Raw genomic sequence first — 21566 nt, 5'->3', positions numbered from 1 at the left:
GCTAGTCATAGTACCATCCTCTAATAAGACTGGAGGAGATAGTCCTGACCCTTGTCAGAAGTAGCAGGGCAAGCAGAGATTGGGCTTCTAGCTTCAATGGTAACTAACTGTGCAAATGTTGTACCAACAAGTATCAAAAGTGGCTAGGTATTCAGGAGCAAGAGACCTCAGACTAAAGTAACTCATTCTCCAGTCTTTTAAAAATGTATACCTAAGAGACAACACACATTGCTTTTGAAAAAAATTGATATATTAAGTTTTGGTTGCATGGTTGCAACAGCTGGTTTCATACCCAAGATCTAAAAGCTTTTTTTTTTTTTTAAACTATATCAGGGTCAGTCTGAAGAGTAATGAGAGGAAGATAAAATGCACAGGAAGAGGATCTCTGTGCCTTCTTCCCAAGACAGCATCCAGTAAAAATGCTGAATAAACCATATGCAGATGTCCAATAAGATAAGAAATCCTTCCTTCAAATGCAAAGAAAAAATCTTTTTATTAATTCAACAAATATTTATTGAATGCTGATTCTATCAGGCTTAGTGCCTTTAATTATATAATTTTTCATTGTGCATGCATGGGTTTACACCATACAGGTTACATGTGGCAAGCTTTTACCCTGGCCTGACTTTCCAGCCAGCCAACATGTTTCTCCGTTCCTTCTCTCTCCCCATATACCTTGTCTTTCCTTTTCTCCTACTCTCCTTTCATTCAACTGCTGCCAAATATCTCCCAAATGCAGAAGGACTACAAACTAATTTTACTATTAGCTTAAGCGAAGCAAATAAGTTATAAATCCTCTGCCAAAGAAGTCAAAGAGTGCATTCCAAAGTCCCATTTTTATAAGCAATTTTTAAATAATCTACTATGTGGTGTGATTTATGACACTGTTCTTCTTCCATTAACTGAGAGTTAATTATGTGACCTCTTCTTTTTACCACCTGAGATTCTAGAATTAAATTCAGTATGCTAAGAGTTCCCGTTATTTTCTGCTGTGATGAACAGCCACTATTCTTATACTGAAATACACAGAAAGTCATCTCAGTTCATTAGCACCCCCACCCAATCCCACCAGCAGTTTGCTTGATGCTTGTATATGACCTTTGAGAGTTCCCATGGCACAGGCAACTTTCTCGATCACTAAGTCCATATGTCAATACAAAATTTCATAGAAAACACAGGTGAAAAGATGGTGACATAGCTCTGAAAATAATATTGTAAGGATCCAAATTGATATCCAGAGATAGAGCATCTCATAACCCAAAACTTGTGCCAGGAAATTCTTTTAGTCCATTTAACCTTTGCTGCCTCTCCAAGTCTCTCCCTCTCATTGAGATGTATCTGCTTGGTTGTCTAGAGTTAACTTTCCTAGGCATTTGTTTTCACAAACCTTTAACTTGTATCTTTTTTTCCTCTTTTTCTCTTTCTCCTCTTCCTCCTCTTCCTTCTTTCTGTTTTCTTCTTTTATTCTTCTGATTTCCAATTATTTTAAAAATCCCATGTCTTTATTTGCTCCAAATGACATTTGCTAATGCTCTCAAATGAAGTCCAAAACTAAATTTAATTTTCTGATTGCCACTGGAGATGTTATGCACACAGTGCTGCCAGAGTGTCCTTCCAACATGTAAATATGATCTTATTACTCTGCTGCACAAAACTCTTCAACTGTCCTTATTAGGATCTCAAAGTTAAATCAAGCTTCTTTAGTAGGGTCTTCATGTATTCATCTGATCAAATGAATGTATTTTTACTGAGAGACTATTATGCATGATTCTAACACATAGAAATATAATATTAAACAAAATGTCATGCTTGTTTTGGCAGCACATAAACTTAACTGGAATGATACAGAGAAGATTAGCATGGCCCCTGCATGTGGATGACACGCAAATTCATGAAGCGTTCCATTAAAACAAAATGCCGTATATCCTATGGAGTTTACATTCTAGTACCGGGAGGGGTGGGGGGAGAGAGAGAGAAAGAGAGAGAGTGAAATATAATTTTTGGTATAAAATGTGAAGAAAATAAAAAAGTTATAAGGGGGAAGAGTGACTAAAGGAGGGACCTCTTTAGCTAGGATGGTTAGGGAAGGCCTCTCTGAGGCAGTGACATTTGACCTGAGACCTAAATAACAAGAATAATAAACTCTTAAGATTATATTGTTACTTACCTGTGAAATTCAGTTATATAAATGAATTTTTCTCTTACAATATGAATTTTACTTTGTAAGAAGTATTTTGAATAGCAATATAACTTTGTCTATTTTTATATACTGCTTCCTTGCAGACTAAATCTTTGTATTTGTGTGTGTCCTGTAAGTGAATAGAATTTTACAGTCCAAGAGAGCAAACTCCCTTCCAGTTAGTCCTACTGCTACTCAAAATATGGGTCTTATCGGGCTTGTAACTCCTAAGTATTGTGAGACCTTGGACAAATGGGTTTCCTTTTCAGGCAGAAAATGAAAACAGCTACTATCTAAGATCCCTTCCAAGTCTGAAATATCTAAAATGGCATGATTCCACTTTGAGTCATATGTTTATGATCTACAAAAAACTAGCACCTAAATTGACAAAAGTCTGTTCATCTATGAGACAATGTTTTAATGGAATAGAAGGTAATTAATAATGATTGATGAATTTACTAAGTTTTAAAAATTAATTTGTCACTTAACATCTTCTAGATCTATTATGTATGCTAAGAGGTTTAATTCTTCAATGTTAGTGTTTTGGCTCCTTTTAAATTCCGACGGCCATAGTTTTAGAAAACCTAATGATGGCCTTATTTTTTCAGTTGCAAATAAGATAAACAAAAGGAAAATTGGACAATAATAGGTAACACTGATTGAGGTCTTATTACGAACCATGCTCGGTTCTAAGTCTCCATATGTGAAAATTAACTTACTCCTCACAACAATGATAGGTCATTATACTTTTTTCACAGATCAAGACATCAGGGGTGATTAATAATTCAAAACTATTCAATGGTAAAGCTGGAATCTGATCACTAGCAGTCTGATATTAGGGGCTATATTTTAATTACTGTGTTATACTCTACTTTTAAGCACTATACTGAAGACCCTATTTAGATGAAGGCAAATTTGCACTTAACGATAGGGCTATGAGAGACAGAGAAATTACACAAGTTCTTGCAGTTTTTTGAAGATAAATTTATCTCTCCACCAAAAGAAATAGCAATCACTACTAAGCAAAAATATTATATAATACCCTTTGCTAAGTCACAATATACAGGTAAGAGGAAGAGTGGAAGTGAAATTCACCTACTCCTTTAGACCTTTGTGCAGGCAAGGCATCAAGACCACAACTAAAACTGAGAAGCAAGTACATGCTAATACCAGTAATTAACTTCTTGAACTAGCATGAGTTATATCTATCATCAACATGAATTGCATTTCTTCCCCATTTACCACCTATCTTAGGTTATATCTAATCATAGACATAACTCAAACTAATTCATAAGGTGTATCTCATAAGTTATACCTATGGTCAGTTTCAGGTTTCTTGATTATAACTTAATAGAGATATGATCACTAGGCTCCTGCCAAATAGCAGTGAAATATGACTGCAGGTACCATATTACACACATGTCCAATAAACATTATGTAAAATTAGGCTGGTGGGCATGTATATATAAGAAATAGATGAGCCGGGCGGGGTGGCTCACGCCTGTAATCCCAGTACTTTGGGAGGACGAGGTGGGTGGATCGCCTGAGGTCGGGAGTTCAAGACCAGCCTGACCAACATGGAGAAGCCCTGTCTCTACTAAAAATACAAAATTAGCCACGCATGGTGGCGCATGCCTGTAATCTCAGCTACTCGGGAGGCTGAGGCAGGAGAATCGCTTGAATCCAGGAGGCAGAGATTGTGGTGAGCTGAGATCGCGCCACTGCACTCCAGCCTGGGCGAAAAGAGCGAAACTCTATCTCAAAAAAAAAAAAAAAGAAAGAAAGAAAGAAATAGATGCAAACTAAACACATGGTTTGTTTGTTTGTTTTGCATGTACATAAAATAAAAGAGATCCACAGAAATAAGTCAACATGTTGCTGGTTCTAGGGACTACTTTTTTCTTTCTTTTTTTTTTTTTTAAACGAGGAAAGAAGTTTCTGTCCATTTGGCTGAAAAGAGGAATCACGTTGGGTCCACTATCGTAACTCACCAGAAGACCCAATAGGCACTGTGATGCAAACTATTATTGTTCAGTGAATGGACTCTGATGGGGGATTCTTAGGGGAGGGATTGCCACCATCACTCTGGCTATTACTGACCAGTGTCCTAGACCTAACAGACAAAGCCTCAGAAGGAACATGATACTGCCTAAGCCTTGATTGTGAGAGGATACCTGATCTTTCTAGGGTTTTTCACAGTTGTGCAGTCCACTGCCAGGGATGGGTTTAGCCCATGCAGCTATAAAGGTATATTTACATCCTGCTCAAGTCAATTTCATATATAACCTTTACCATGTGCAAAGCATTTGGAATGAGGCACTAGCAGAGGATACAAATGAATAAAATACAGTCTCTGCACTCAAAAATTTGCTTTTTAACAAAATATGTAGCTATAATACAAGGCAAAGTGAAATTCATTCTATTGATATTCTTGGAGAGGAGCTATAGGCGGACAGAACTTTGAGTTACTTAAAATTTACTATATCACATGGAATTGGGATGGATCACTCAGTTGCAAGCAAAGACAACATCTCTAGCTAAAGTGAGCAGAGAATAGTTTTAAGAGAAGGATATTGGGTATCTTACAAAACCTCTAGAAGGGCTAAGTATGGAAGCTTTGCAGACAAAAGCAGTGTCCAAAACCACATACAGCAGAGCTGGTCTGATGAAGACACAACTGCAGCAAGAGCTGGACACAAAGTCCACAATGTGTATTGCCAACTCATGGGCAATAGGCACACATTTGGTCCCCAGAGCCACTTTCTACTGCCTCAGAAAACTCGATGCTGCTGCTGCCATTCTCACCAGAACAGAGTCCATGCTGTCCTTCCTTTTCCATGTTATCAGCATCCAGCTTTGAACATGGAGTGGCTATCCCTCATTGTCGAGGTCTGGGTCACGTGCCCACTCCTTAGCTTCCAGAGTCTAGGCGAACAATTATGATGTTTTCAGCTTCTCTAGTAGGAGTCAGCTCTTTACAATGTAATGGAGGTTGGGGGACTCACAAACATATGAAGAGTGCTCAAATGCTGGGAGACCAAAATTCATTGCAGCCATCCATTCCATGAAGGAAGCCACACCGAACACTCAGCTTAAAGGCAGGAGATCTGTAGTCAGCCCATTTTGGCTTTCATGTCTTCTTTCCTTTGTTCAGTGAGATAATGCTTTTTATCTCTCATTACCATCCTGTATTTCTTTTTGTCTTAGAGCATTTTACAGTTTCCTTGTTGAGATAATCTGAGTTGGGACTCCTAAGATTTATTTAATCACGGTATTTTCATTTGTGCCTAGGATTATAAACAAGGCAATATTGAAGGGCCAACTGATTATTTAAGGGAAAAAATGATAATTCTTTGAAATTAGAAGATGATGTAGAAGAAAAACAGATATTACGGCATATATTTTCAAAGAGACAATTGGTGATAATTCATAGAGGTGGATCATTCATCTCACAACCAAGATAAGTTTGATACTACAGAAGTAGAGGTGACACCATCAGCTATTTGTTTCCAGACAATAAGCAACATGTAATACAATAAATTTAATGATGCAGAATGATTTTAGCAATGGAAAAATGCAATAAAGAGGAAAACCTCACCCAAGCATTTAACAGGATAATATGGAACAGGTCTCTCTAAGAGGCTCTGATTCACTAATAGACACTCCCTTGATATCCTCTGATTGTTAAGTGAAAAACTTTTACTAACTAAAAAGAACTTTAAATCAAATAATCACATAGCACAAATGGCCCTACAGAAGATTTCAATCATTCCCTCTGAATTTCAGGCTCATTTATACAAATGTCTACTAGAAGTTCTACTTAGACACCCTTAAGTACATCCCCCTAACTGAACTCATTATCTTCTTGCCAATTCCTATTCGCTTTCTAGAATTTCCTATTTAGTGAATGATGCTCCAGTACACCCAGGCAACCAACCAGGTACTGGAAAGTTGCCAACAAGTCTTCCCTTGCCTAACGTACTCCATCTAATCTATCTCAAAATTCCTCAAATTTTATGTTCTAAATATGTTCACAGTCTCTGCTTCTCTTTGTGCTTATCACCACATCAACATATCCCGGCTGGAATGACAGCATCTTGCACAGGAATTATGGCCATGTGCTCACACCTGCCTTTCCAGTGGGCCTGGTGTCCAGAGAACCACCCCTGCACGGCAGTCAGAAAGCTGCTGAAACACAGTGCTCTTCATAGTTCCTCCTTGGGGGAATTTTTTTTTTTTTTTATTCATATGAGTCTGGTTTCAAATTCTGACTTTTCCACTTATTAGTGAGATGGTCTTGGGCAAGTTACTCAACCTCTAAGCCTCAGCATCTACATTTTAAAAAATGAAAAATAATGTTTTTTAAAATGCAGATTAGTCTGAGGATTAAATGAGAAAATGTGTTGAAATTTCCTAGCACAGTAGCCAGCATAAAGTAAATCCTTCAGTGAAATTTTTCATAATCACTATAAGGAATTAAAGTCTTTTTGATGTGGATTCCCAATCAGAGGAGAATTCTAATACAAAGCAGATTTCTTTTCTAAACTAAAGAAGCAGAAAGGACGATGGATAAAGAGTTATTTGCATGCCATAAGGAGCACCATGTAACATATGACACCCTTGGAATCTCCTAAGGGAAAAGGCGAAAAGGAGGTTGTTTACTTCTCAGTGGGAATAGTGTTCGAATGCAAAATAGAATTCCACTGAGACGCATGAGAAGTGACAGAAGCAACAGCTGCTGTGCCATCAAATGTTTTACAGGTATTTATTCATTTATATATTCATCAAACATTTATTAAGCACCTACCATGTGCTCTATGCTTCTTGCCGGAAATACCAACAACAGAATTCAAACTACGCTCTTAGAAAAATTCACAGAGAAAACCATAATTTCATGTGCTTTATATGATAATACACATACACCCCACATCCTTTGAGATCTATAAGACAAACATAGAGAGGGGAAGGAATTGAGAGGAGTGACCAGAGTAGGAGGAAAAGGAAGGGGGAAGGAAAGTCACTGGACTCAAAGAGCAGCACCTTGACAAACTCAGATATCGGAGTTCTGATTGACAAGTGGGTGATGAGTCCAAGGTGAGTCTTTTGCTGTCACTGAAACATGCATCTGGTTGTGGCAGGCCCTTACTTTGTAGTGGAACACCAACCTGAGGCAATAACAAGTTTAGTACTATTGCCTCTGGAGCCCAGGTTCATCTGAGTGCCTCTAGATCATGCATCTCTCCAATATCCAAGCTTAGTTCCTTCAAAAGACCAGTATCTCTGTAGCTCCTTTACCACTAAGACACACGAGAGGGATTAAATCAGCCTTTCTTCAGGGCCACTCAGTGTATCTACTTCTACCTGACCAAACTCTCATTTCTGGTATCTCTCTCTCTGTCCCTCTCCCCCTCTCCCTGTCTCTATCTCTATTTCTATCTCTATGTATCTCTGCCTTTCTCTCTCCCCTTCCCCTACCCTCTCTTCTCCACACCACCCTTTCATAGCTCCATTTAGTCGCCCAACTCCCCCTCATAAAATTTCCTCCAGTATCTTCTTGCCTCAGTTATGCATTCTCTTCAGCCTGGTTATTGAGAGCCCCAGAGAAAGAAGAAGGAAATATGTCCCCCCAGTTCCAATCTCACCCCCTTCTCAGTGCAAACTGCAGTTCCCCTAAATTCTTTACTCATGCTGAAGTCACATTACCTGAATTTTAATTCCAGATCTACCTTTACCTGTAAAACCTTCAGGAAGCTATTTAACCTCTGTGCCTCAGTTTCTTCATCTGTAAAATGGGGATAATCACAGTATCTTCTAATGCTGTTTAACGATTAAATGAATTAATACATATAAAGTCTTAGAATACCTGTTATATATTGAGTGGTAAGTATTATTATCTCCTATGAAGTAAGAACACTTAAAAAATACTCATTATATTCATTAATATTTCTCAGGAAAAAAATCCATATATTTGGAGGAAATAACATTTTGCCAGTAGACACAGTGTTAGATTAACTGTTTAGGTTAATATCTTGCCCCACCCCCCTGCTAATACTGAGAAACACTTCACTGCTCCTGCCCAGTGTGAGCCTCGCTGAGGTATAAGGCATGCCCACACCTTGGGATTCTCCCTGCTGTCAAGGCAGAAGGCACCGGCTTTGATGCTGCAGCTCACATTAAATCCTTTGTTCTCTCAGAGCTGATTCAAAAGGCCTTAAGATCACCCTGAGGGTTCATCGATCATACTAGTGTGTTTGGATTTTAATTTCAAGGCAGTGGGGATGCACCAAGATTCTTGAAGGAGGAAAATGGTGATCAAATTTCCATTTTAGAAAAAGAAATCTGGCAGCAATTTATGTAGCTGTATTGAATTGGAGGTAAGAGAAGCTGGAGGCAGGGAAACAACGCAGTGCGCTGGTAGGACGGGGTATAGCTCGGGGTAAGCGTCTGACTGCGTATAGGGCACAGTTGAAATAGTACAGGTGTGAGATGCTGAGGCCTAGCCTCAAGCATGGCAAAAAGAAAGATGGATTTCTTCTGAAGGAGACATGCTAAAATTTAGATATGTAAGGGAAAGGTAGCAAGTTTTTAGCTTAGACAACTGGGTAGATGACAGTCCATTAATTGAGATGAAGTATAGAAAAATCTAGAGAGTGAATAATGAACCCCCCTGGGCCGTGCTGGGTATGGAGTATCTGTGCACAGAGCACAACACGCTGTTGGAAATATGGATCTGCCCCTTGGGAGATAAAGACCTAAGAGACATCACCATGCAGGGAGAGCCTAGGCCACCAAAATGGATGAGGTTGCCCAAGAGCAAAATATAAAGCAGAAAAGAAAAAGGACCAAGAACAAAATCCTAAAATCCAAGGAGAATGAAGATCAAGTGCAAGCAAGAGAGGGCATGGTCAAGGAGGCAACAGGAGGGCCAGAAAGAGTGGCGTCACAGATGCTAAGAGATGAGGGGCATTGAAACTCATTCAACCCTTAGAGTAGTGACCAAAAGCAGCTACACTTACAGAACATCTACTATATGCTAGACACTACTATGGCTGCCAGAAATATACTTGCAAAACAAAGAGGAAGAGTCCCTGACCTCATGGAATTATATTCTGGGGGATACAGGAAAAGAACAGGTAGGTAATGATACATGCTCTGAGAAAAACCTAAAGCAGGTAAGAGGATAGAAAGTGATGGCAAAGAGATGGGCAAAGGGGGTGCACTTCAGATAACAGTGTTCAGGGATGGCTTTTCTAAGAAGTGACACACACAGATATCAGAATGAAGACAGAGGGAGCTATGCAAATGTCTGGAGAATCATGTTCTAGGGGCAAAGGCACCAACACATGCCAAGGCTATGAGATAGACTGCCGTTTGCAGAACAGTAGTATGCCACTGTAGCTGTGGTGTGGAAGCAAAGGGGGATGTAACAGGAAATAAGGCAAGAGGCTTGGCCCCAGGCCAACCCATGCAGGGTCTCGCTGAGAGGTCAAGTGTGATGACTGAGAAGACGCTATTGGATTTAACAATTAACAAGGCATTGATGACCACCGCGAGAGCAATTCAGTCAAGTGTTGTGGAAGGAAGCCAAATAGACTGCAGGAGTAGAGAAGTGGATTGCACAAGAGAAAGAAGAGATGGCTAGTACAAATTCTCCTTCCAGATATGTGTCAATGATGGAAAGTAGAAAAGGCAGATGCTTGATTAGATTGCAGGGTTGAGAGAGGATAGGTAAACTACCGTGCTAAGAGTGTGAGAATTGGATACATGTGGGAGCCTAGGTAAGGTGGAGAAAAGAGACAAGAAGTGGCCTGGAACCAGGAAAGGGGTTGGGAGGGTGGTGTCCCACGCCTACGACAGTCACAAAGACAGAAAGCCTGCAAGACAGCTTGAGAGGCTCTGCATCCAGTGAGGGTTAGCTCAGGACCCTGGGGAGCGGAGGGAGATGGGTCAGGCCAGAGAGGACACCAGAAGGTAAATGGGAAAAGACAAGAGAGAAATAAGAGTCATTGAGGAAGCTGATGCCCACACACAAGTGTCAACCCCTAGTGAAAGAAAATTGGTGGTTAAGAAGAAAATCCACACTGTACAATCTCTATGCATTTAACATTACGTATTCACAGCTAATTCAATTCATATACAAGTTGTCTATATCCAACTATTTCCTTTGTGTCTGAAGTTCTGGTAAAGCATCTGCCATGTATGCTTGACTGATGAATATTTAAAATGGAACGTATTTCAATTTCAGTTATCGGGGTGCTATAGAGTAGTGACCAAGAACATTGTCTCTGGTACCGGACTGCTTGGGTTTGAACCCCTCCTCTGACAGTTACCAGCTCTGTGATCTTAAACAAGTTATTTTGCCTCTATGCCTCATTTTTCTCCACCATAAAATGGAAATAATACTCACCTAGAACAGGGTCTGTAAATGAACACTATACAAATATTTATTAAAAAATAAAATTAGCAGTCAGGCAAGGTGGCTTACACCTGTAATCCCAGCATTTTGGGAGGCCGATCCAGGTGGATCACTTGAGCCTAGGAGTTCAAGACCTGCCTGGGCAACATGGCGAACCCTGTCTCTACAAAGAATATAAAAATTAGCCTGGTGTTGTGTCTTGTGCCTGTAGTCCCAGCTGCTTAGGAGGCTGAGGTAGGAGGATCGCTTGAGCCTGGGGAGAGAGAGGTTGCAGTGAGGTGAGACTGCACCCCTGCACTCCAGCCTGGATGACAGAGAGAAACTCTTTCTCATTGCAAAAGTAAATAAATAAATAATATAAAATTAGCTTTTGAGCAACACTATGGCTAATCATTACACATAAATTAGCCTAATCCTCACTAAAAAAAAAAAAAAAAAAACTATAAGATGGGCTATTGTTCTCATTTCACAAATGAGACAGGATAGCTAAGTGTCTCCTGTCATCTGAAAGTCTGTGTCCTCCCAAAATCCATGTGTTGAAACCTGATCCCCACTAGGTTTTAAGAGATTAGGCTTTTAGAGTTGATTGAGTCATGGAGATAAAGCCCTCATAAATGGGATTGGTACCCTTATAAAAGACCCTGGAGGACTGCCTTGCCCTTTCTACCATGTAGCGACACAGCGAGAAGGCACTATCTGTGAAGAACAAGCCCTCACCAGACACTGAATCTCATGGTACATTGATTTTGAACTTCCCAGCCTCCAGAACCATAAGAAAGAAATGTCTGTTGGTTATAAGCCACCCAATTTATGGCATTTTGTTATAGCAGCCTGAATGAACTATAAAAGTGACTTCCCCAAGATCACACAGCAAGGAAGAATAAGAACCGGGATTTGAACTCTGTTTACCCAACCCTAAAGCATGTGCTCCTTTCACTAAATTGCTGCAAAGGTTTTCCCTTGCAAAGGTTACGTTTACGTGATAATTTCCAGGTATAGAACATCACGTATGTACTTAATGGCATTCTTTTTTGAGTGGTTTATGTGGTGTGCTTTCATATACATCCCCGGCAATGGAATCCAAATCATATCATACCACATCCACACATACATGCACACACACACACACACACATACAAACATACACACTCCAAGCTGAACACTGAATCACACCCCAAGTTTTGAGGTTAAGTTTAAAGTCTATTTATTTTGGTTTGGTTGTTTTAAACCTTTAATGACATTTGATACATTAACTTTCTGCCACCCTGAAGTATTTTTAAAATGTCAACTGAAATGATTGATTTGCACTCACCTTTTAGAAGGTTGCTCAAGCCCTACCACAAAATGTAGATGGCTTATTAAAGAAAAATGAGCCATTTCCTTTATCTGTCTTAGGGTTTCCCCCCATTAACAGCACAGGACATTTCTATTCCGGATCCCTTGCTGAGCTGCAGCCTGCAGCTGCAGTCTCGGGCTTCCTAAATTCCAGTCCAGACTGCTCTGTGATGATGTTATAACAGATCTGCAGCAAAATGAGAAAAAAATAAAATAAAAATGTCCACATGAACTCACCCCCAGAAACATCTGAGTATGTTTGCTGAGATTTCTATTTTTGAAAAGAATTATCTTATTAGAGATGCATGATCATATGATGCTCAAGATCACAGCATACATTCCAGAGCCTGTCTTGTGGATTCAACTCCCAGCCTTACCATCTATCAGCAGATGACCCTAGTCAACTTCTCATCTCAGTGCCCAATTTCTTCTCCTATAAAATTAAGGTGTTGGTGTCTACCTTTTAGTCTTTTTGTGAGGATCAATAGAGTTTATGCATATAAAGCATTTGGAGCATGCCTGGCACATAACACTCAAAACACATAACCCATTGGTATCATTATGACATGTTGTTCTTTCTACTTTTTTGGTTTTAGAAATATCCTTTACTTTTATACATAATATCACTAGCTCATGGTTGTTACAGAGGTTGATTTTGTTTTTTGGTATGTTTAGGTATTGGTTGTTTTAATATTCCTAGTTGGTACAATTAAAAGGTTTAAACAATATCACTAGCCCATGGTGGTTGTTGATTCTTGTTCATTTTGTCAATTGTTGTTTTAATATACTTATTTGACAAAAGAAAAAGTTTGCAAACCTATGTCATCTTCAAATTATGTTTTAATGTTTACTAGCCTATGAATCCCTTAAATTTGGGCATCACTATTCATCCTTAGAAATTCTCTCAATAAAATAGCTGCACTACTAGTTCTTGTGCAGCCATGAATTGTATCCAATTTTAATCCATCAATTTTAATCCAACCACATGGGTTAAAGGAATGCAATACAGACAGGCTAGTGTAACTCCTGGAACACTTTTATCAACCTATCTAATTAAAGGCTGCAGCAGTTATTCAGGCAAGGCAGAAAGATCATGTTGGCTTAAGTAGTGAAACCAGGTTTATAATTTGAACATTTGAGGATGGAAGAAGGCAGTCTGTCCATTTGCTTTACACAATATCTCATGTAATTGGCCCAATATTTTTCTTTTAAATGTGAAATAACATCAATGTAGTCAAAATTTACTCTGCCTGCAAATATACAGAAAATCCGAAATTGAGTCTAAAACTTCTTAAAATGTCAGACTTCTGCAAATATATTGTTAGACCATTATATCTGTTATTGTGGTAAGCTTGTTAAGCAGCATTTCTCAAAGTTCCTCAAAACAGTGTTCCATTACATAGTGCATTAGTTCCCAGGGCTGCATAACAAAGTACCACAAACTGAGTGGCTCAAACAACAGATACGTATTGGGTCACAGTTCTGGAGGCTAGAAGTCTAAGGTCAGTGTGTCATCATGGCCATGCTCCCTCTGAAGGGTGTGTTCAGTCCTCTCTAGCAGCTTCCAGGAGTTTCTCGGCCTGTGGAAGCATAACTCCAATGTCCATATGGCATTCTTCTGTGTGCATTTGTCTCTGTGTCCAAATTTTCCCCTTCTCTAAGGATATCAGTCATCTGGATTAATGGTTCAGCCTACTTTGGTACAACCGTATCTGGACTAACTATATCTACGATGATCCTATTTTTATGATTCTTTCAAATATTTGAAAGAATTTTTATTTTTATTCTTTTTTAAGAGGGAGTCTCACTCTGTCGCCCAGGCTGGAGTGCAGTGGCCGGATCTCAGCTCACTGCAAGCTCCCCCTCTCGGGTTCAAACCATTCTCCTGCCTCAGCCTCCTGAGTAGCTGGGACTACAGGCGCCCACAACCACGCCCGGCTAATTTTTTGTATTTTTTAGTAGAGATGGGGTTTCATCTTGTTAGCCAGGATGGTCTCAATCTCCTGACCTTGTGATCCACCCGTCTCAGCCTCCCAAAGTGCTGGGATTACAGGCTTGAGCCACCGCACCCGGCCTGAAAGAATTTTTAAAGAATGTTTTCAAAAATCCGAAATAATAGAAAAAAGGATTCTAAGGCCAAAAAGTTTGCAAAACTTTGCCGATTCTATTCACTATCCACATCCAAAAGGCACATCAGCATCTTAAAAATATTGAGCCACTTACGATACAGATACTTAATACAATTAGAAAACACAACGTTTCTCAAATTTGGGTGACCGAGGAATCTATTTCCATAAGTGACACCCATTTTCAACCCTCTAGTGTTCCATGAAATAACCCTTAGAAAATGCAACCAGATTTCAAACAGCCCAGTCGGAGAGCAGCCCAAGATTTAAACCCTGATCATTGTCTATAACAACAGTGAAAATAAAATTCCAGGCAAGCCAGCAAGCCTATGACAGCCCATAACCCTCTCACCTCTTCTTGCCTCTGAGAGGAGAATGGGAGTGTTACAAAGTCCTGAATAGAAGCTCTTCACTGCAATTATAACAGACTCAAAATCAAGTGGCAAAAAGGAACGCCATCATTAAGCGGGGAGGGGGAAAACATGACGCTGACATTCTGCCAAAGCTCTTTAAATGAAGTCATGCACTGGAGCGCACAGACTATTGCTGATAACTGGCAGCGCAGGAAGAATTGGTAGGAAACAACAGAGCATGCATGGCCTGGCTGTTTTATGAGTGGGAAGGAAAGTGAGGGCGGGGCAAGCTCTGGAGCTGCCCTCGCTGCTGCCCATAGTCAAATTCACAGCTGGCTGACTCGGGCAAATGCATCGGCCCATCTCAGGGCCCCGGCACATGCGGGCCAGAGCTCTGGTGCCACCCGGGCAGCCGCCGCGCTGTGGATTGATGCTCTGCTAATCCCACTCCGCACATCCCCCTGCTTGACGGAGCAGGAGAAAAGTCACTGTGCAGCGGCTGATGTGTTTTCCTTTTCAAGTAGATGCTGCTTTATTGGACGCCCGACTTTGCGATTAACTTTGGCTTATTTTTTGCCGTATGCCTTTCCCAAAGCTGCTTTAGTTCCGGGTGCAAGCTGAGTGTCTGTGATTTCATTAATCCGGTACTTTCCGCTCTCAGCAGCCTGGTTCACCACCGGGTCTGCAATTGGCATTTTGCTTGTCTCCTTTGGCCTGGCTACAACAATTGCTGGCCTATTTGTCTCAACAGGCTCATTATCGATTTGGCCCATGGACTCATCTCAGACACTGCACAGGCACCGACTTCATTCAGACCTGATAGAAAAATATGCTAACTATGACAACACCTTTGGAGTTTTCCTTACGCCTGATATGGAAGGGGGAAATGAACAATTGTAGTGCAGAGAAGCAGAGAAGAGGACAGCCAACCAGAGACATTTCATTGGAAAGCAAACTCTCCTCAGGTATGTGAAGATGTGGGAAGTGATACCCGAATGTTGATGAGAAACAAATATCGAATAAATCATTGTAAAAGAGAAGAACATAAAATCTGGTTTTTGTTTTTGTTTTTGTTTTTGCTTTTTTAAAAAAAACCCACTCAACTGAGCTCTTCCAGGTATACATAAAGGGGGATATGATCTCATATAGAAGGCAATAGGCATCCTCTGGTTAAAAATGAGGCTTTGAAAGTAAACTTCCAGCGCATTTAATTCCATCCTCTAAATCCCCAACATATCCACATGAAACAACTGCTAACCAGGTTAAACGATTAGCTGAGCAGGAGCATCAGAGATTGATATTTCAATGCAACGTGTCATGAAACCCAAGCCAGTAGTGTCTGTAACATAAGCCTGAGCTCCCATTTGGTCATTATTTGAAGTCATACAAGAAGATCCCTATTCTTCCGTTTTCCCACACTCCAAGGGACTCAAGTGCACACACACGCACACGCACACACACACGTACATGCACATACACACACACACACGTACATGTACATACACACAGAAACATGACTGAAGTTTCTGCTTCCTTATTTAGAAAAAAAAAAAAGTAAAACATCTGCTTTTAAGACGATCTGTGAGAGCAGTCTATGCGTTTACCTGCCTCCCCTCTCCATTCCATCTTAAGGGAGGGTATGGAATAAAATAAACATGAAACACATTGGGGAAAATTGTGGGAAAATATTACTTGGTTCTCCTGGTGAGAAATTGAAACCTAAAAAGACTATTGTATAAAATTCAGTTTTTCTTCAGTCAGCAACATATCATAAATTCTGCCTTAGAAACCAAACCAAAGGACTGCAGAAAGTTTGGAGATCTAGAAAGAAGACAAAACACCAGAGAGTGGTTAGTGATTCTCTCCAGGTGGTCTAGAGTTTTCTTTAAAGCCGCATCATTATGGCAGGCTCCCTGCAGGGCTTTCTCTAAGCAGCCCCTTCTAAATGCCCTGAGAGTCTAAACATGTTTTAAGTTCAATGAAGAATGAATTTCTGAGATGGAATATGCAACCTCTTTGGGATCTATGAACCCGAGGGTGATGCAGGAGAGCATTTGATGCTAGGCATTAGAATTGCTGCAAGAGATAAAATATGGTGGAATTCAACCTTGTTCCAGCAAAATTTGCAATATTTTGCAAAATTTTCACAAACAAAAAAAAATCAAAGCATTTTCTTTCTAATTGCGTTTCTTGCTTTCCTACCCCAATGCTACCTAATTTTTGTTTCCACTAATAAACCACTTTAACAACAGTATAGATGTACCGAGATGATGAATTTCAATTCAAATATACTCTATTTTACTATTGAGATTAAATGTGAGCCAGGCATGCTATGGACCCCTCTGGACCCTTTCAGAAGAGAATATTCTCAACAAAGTGGTTCTCAATCTTGGCTGAACATTGGGATCACTTGGGAAGTATTTTTTAAATACTGTTGCCAGGATCCTCTCTCTTCAGAAATTTTGGTTCATAATTGGTCTGGGCTACAACATGGTTTTTAAATTTGCAATCAAGACAGAACCAATGTAAGGGTAACCTATATTATTTGAGTTTGTCATTTTTCAGATGTGTTTCTCTGGTTCTGGCCCTTTGCAGATTCCCCACAGACATCTCTCCTAAATCTGTACTGATATCATCAGTCCAAGCCATAGCCCAGTGAATGGACCTGGTATCTTTTACAAGATGAACTAGGACAGCGCCCTCTCCCTGCTGCCCGACCTCTCAGTCTCCCTGAATGCACCAGGCTGTATCAGACAGATTGATAACAGAAGGGTTTGGGTAATATCAGAAAAGAGTTGCAAATCTAGAAAACAATAGGAGGTTCTACTAAGTTGGACTTCTCTGAGCCTCAAAAGGAAGGTATCCCCCATGGATAGTTTCCCCCTGTTTACCAGGGTTCCCAGCCATCATGTAGCAAACTTTTTCCACCAAAGAGCCTCTGTGTAAAGTCTCTCTGTAGAAATCTCTATCTTTCGTAGGAAAATTCCTCCCCTTCCCACTCCCAGATTCTCCCCATCCCCACCTCATACACCATTTCCCAAATTGGATTCCTGCCATCTTAAGATACATCTGTATGTGTGTGCCAGATGAGCCTCCCAAGCCTCTCTACTTGCCAGGGGAGAAATGGGATACAATCTCATATGCAAGGGTGGTCCTGGATCCTCCAATTGAGATTTTTTTTTTTTTCGTAGCTCACCACTAGAGCTGTAGTCCTATCAGTGACTTCAACAAGAACATCTTAATTAGGCAATTTATCCCAAGGGTAGATTAATTGTTCCTCCCAATTACCTATGCACACCACTACAGTTCAGCTAGGGGTCTCAAACTTAAACGACCTCGGAGATCTGGGAGATAAGAAATGAGTTAATGGTCTCGGTATAAGACAGTAGAGAATGTTGGGAACAGAAATCATTTAATACTATTTAATAATAAAAGCATAAAGTATAAAAAATAACTGGCATTCAAACAAAATACAATTGAGGACCTAAGCCAGTCCACTGGCCCGTTTTTGAACTCTAAATTCTTATCGAGAAAAAAATATTTTCATTCAACTTCCAAGGCATATGCCCTAGACTTAGAAGCAATAGGAGTCACTGTGGAGCTCATAAAGGGGTTTTGCTTGTTCCTGCCCCTTGAGGAGGTAGGTCCACCTAAATCAATGAAAGCCTATATTGGCATTAGTGGAGACATTCTGTCCTCCTGCCCACCTGTGCCATATGTATTCCCACTTCTACACTTTCCATCAAGCTGCTCCCTTTAGCCCTACCACCCTTCCCACCTCCCTACACCTGGCTAATGCCTATTTATGCCTCAAGATTCAGCTTAGGTATTACTTCCACAAGGGATCCCTCTCTACCACACCTCTCATACTAGTTTGGACTTCCCTTACACATTCCCACAGCATCCTGTATTTGCTTGTTCATAGAACACGTCATAACACTGAATATCTGCTCTGCACCCACTGGCCAGATTGGAAACAATTAAAAGCCAGATGGTATTGTTTGTTGATGAGGTTGTGCAGCAACATGAACTGTTTAACATTGCTGGTGGTAGTGAAAATTTAAACATGTAATAATACAGGAATTCAATTCCTAGGTACAAACTTCTAAAAATTTACTGCAAATGTGTGCAAGGAGATATCGATGAGAATGTGCGTAATAGTATTGTTTGTAATGTCCATTATAAGGAAAATGAATATTTAAATTGTGTTAATGAAAATTTATCCATAAAATGGACTATTATCCAGCAATGAAAAGGGAATTATTAAAGCTACATGTACCAAAGGATGACTCTCATAAACATCATTCTCAGAGAAAAGTACTGATATCATAAGTCCGAGCCATAGCCCAGTGAATGGACGTGATATCTTTTACAAGATGAACTAGGACAGCGCCCTCTTTCTTTCCTACCCCAATGCTATCCAATTTTTGTTTCCACTAATAAACCACTTTAACAACAGTATAGATGTACTGAGATGATGAATTTCAATTCAAATACACTCTATTTTGCTACTGTAAAAGTAGTCATGGAAGACTACTTGCAGCTTGGTATAACAACATAAAGCTTTAACATGTGTAAACAAAATTATGATTTGTTTAGGAACACATACAGATATAATACATTGTATTAGTTTGCTGGGGCTGCTGTGACAAAGCACCACAAACTGGGTAGCTTCAACCACAGAAGTTTATTATCTCACTGTTTTGTAGGCTAGAAATCTGAGATCAAGGTGTCGGCAGTGCTAGCTCCTTCTGAGGGTTTTGAGGGAAGGATCTGTTCAAGACCTCTCTCCTACTTTGGGTGGTTTGTTGGCAATCTTTGGTGTTCCTTGGTTTCTAGATGCATCATCTTATGCCTTCTTTCATGTTCACCTGGCATTCTCCCTGTGTGCATGTCTGTCTCTATATCCAAATTTTCCTGATTTATAACAACACAGTCATACTGGATTAGGGTCTACCTTAATGATCTCTTCTTAATCTGATCATTTGCATGCATGCTGTTTCCAAATAAGGTCAAGTTCACAGGTACCACGGTTAGTACTTAAACATTTTTGGAGGAACACAAGTCAACTCATAACATAAATATATAAAGAAATGCATGGTAATGATAAATGTCAAATTAAGGGAAATAATTATTTCAGGGTTGAAGGAGGAATCTGTATTCAGGAAAGGGTTAACAAGGGTTTCAACTGCCATAGGAATATTTTATTTCTACAGCTGATTGTGAATACACAAGTGTTTCCTCTATTAGTCTCCATAGTTCTATTTAAATCTAAAATACTTCATGATAGTTACAAAATATATATTTTCTGATAATTAAAATAGATATTTTTTCCTGTATGTCTTTACATTACACTATGAAACATATGAGGGCAGTGTCGCTGTATCACAGGGGAGCACAGTGCTGATAACAGTAGGCATTCAACAAATTTTTGAATTAACTAATGAGGCTGACTTTATCACTATCTGGGCATGAGGAACTGAGAGGACACGGGTTTTGATTGTATTATCCTGTGGGTGATCAGCAGCATCAGGATTTTAACTTAAGTAATCTAACCTTCCAAATATCATCATCTCTCTTCCTTGACATGGAGGAGGAAAACTGAGTACTACAGAAATCCAAAGAGTTGTTTTTGCTTCTTTATTCTTGTCGTTGGATACTCAACAGTTAAGTTGGCAGAGACACTCAGATGTTACTAGGTCTCAACATATTTAGTTACAAACCCACTATTCAGGGAATTCAGAGACCAAGATGTTAATATATGGAGATTCACAGACGTTGTAATCTCAGCACTTGCCACCATATGAATCTGGCCTGGGTGCAGATAGGTAGCCTTAAAGGATCACAGTGAACGTACCTTCCTTATGACAAAAGCATGTAAGTAATGAACTAGAAGAATCTAGGAGAAAAAAAGAAGGGTATACAATAGCACATTGCTGGGGATAACAGTACCTGGTACATTTGCCTAGTTCCCATTTGTCCCCCCTTATTTGGGAATTATCTCTTGGTCTGCAGAAATGGGTCTTTCCATCAAGTTATACTCTGTGTTTTCACCTCTTCAATTGCATTTGGTTGGACCAGAGATCAGCACCAAACCAAAGCTTACCAATCAGATGCAGATGAGAAACTGGAACTGAGAAGTATTAGTCTCTGTAGCTGAATAGAATTGTAACATCTGAATTCAGGCACTGTGGGGTGGCCACATTCTACTTTTTGGGGGGGAAAAAAAACTAGAAAGGGTCTGCAGAGGAGAGAAAAAAAGAGAAAGAGAGAGAGAGAGAGAGAGAGAGAACCAGTGAATCATGAGAAGATAAGAGATGAAAACAGGAGAGACTCAAAGCCTTTCCAGGTGCTCATTCCAAATCCTTCCTGAAATCTACCTGTGTTCCTGTCCTCAAGTTCTATGAAGGTTCCTGTGTTGTTAAAAGAAATACCTATCTTATTTAAGTGAGGTCAAATTAGTTCCTGTTACTTGTAACCAAAGAGACCCGACTAATATAGCTTGGCAGATGGTGGGATAAAGCACAAAACAGAAAGGAACTGAATTTCTCAGCCTAACAGGTGGCAGGAATGATGTACCCGGTCCCATTCTTTTAGCCCTGCCCACTCACTACCTTTCCATCCCACTCAGCAGACGAATTTCCATTTTTTTCAATCCAGAATGGGAAACAAATGAAAGAAACAAAACCTTCTAAATTATTAGCACAAGCCAAATGGAGCTGGACAGCCTCCAGCTACCCACTCAGCCGCCCTCAAGCAGCTGTCTCCAAGAGCTAAATGAGAACAACCATGACAATAAGAATTCAGCTTTGGAGCACATAGGAGCCTTTCCTGGAGCCAGGGAGGTGGAACACTAAGTCAGCCAAGGGAGTGGGAAAGGGTTTTGAGGATGAGAAGTTTGAGCAACAAAGGTGGGAACTGGAAAAAAAAAAAAAGAGGCTGATAGGCAGAAGGACCAAATACCTCCTTTAACCTCTTTAAGAGCTCTATTAGTCACTATTAAATTAGTCAGTGACAGTTTGCAGCCAAGAAGAAAAGGAAAAACGCCAAACTCACTTATTGGTATATCTCCATGCCTACTAGTCGCCCCACACTGGCAACAGGCATATATTAGATGAACAACATCATCTTTAATGAATTACTTAGAACTAAGCTGT

The 21566-nt window shown here is 40.0% G+C and overlaps 1 non-coding gene across 1 annotated transcript; it reads left to right on the top strand.

Moving 5' to 3' along the window:
- Positions 1-1806: 1806 nt before the first annotated feature.
- On the top strand, positions 1807-1911 carry LOC111541575. Its single transcript, XR_002731309.1, has one exon. It is a non-coding gene; the product is annotated as a U6 spliceosomal RNA (small nuclear RNA).
- Positions 1912-21566: the final 19655 nt, after the last annotated feature.

This window comes from Piliocolobus tephrosceles, chromosome 1 (genome assembly GCF_002776525.5).
Source record: "Piliocolobus tephrosceles isolate RC106 chromosome 1, ASM277652v3, whole genome shotgun sequence".
NCBI classification, from domain to species: domain Eukaryota; kingdom Metazoa; phylum Chordata; class Mammalia; order Primates; family Cercopithecidae; genus Piliocolobus; species Piliocolobus tephrosceles.
This window is presented reverse-complemented; position numbering and strand designations above follow the sequence as displayed.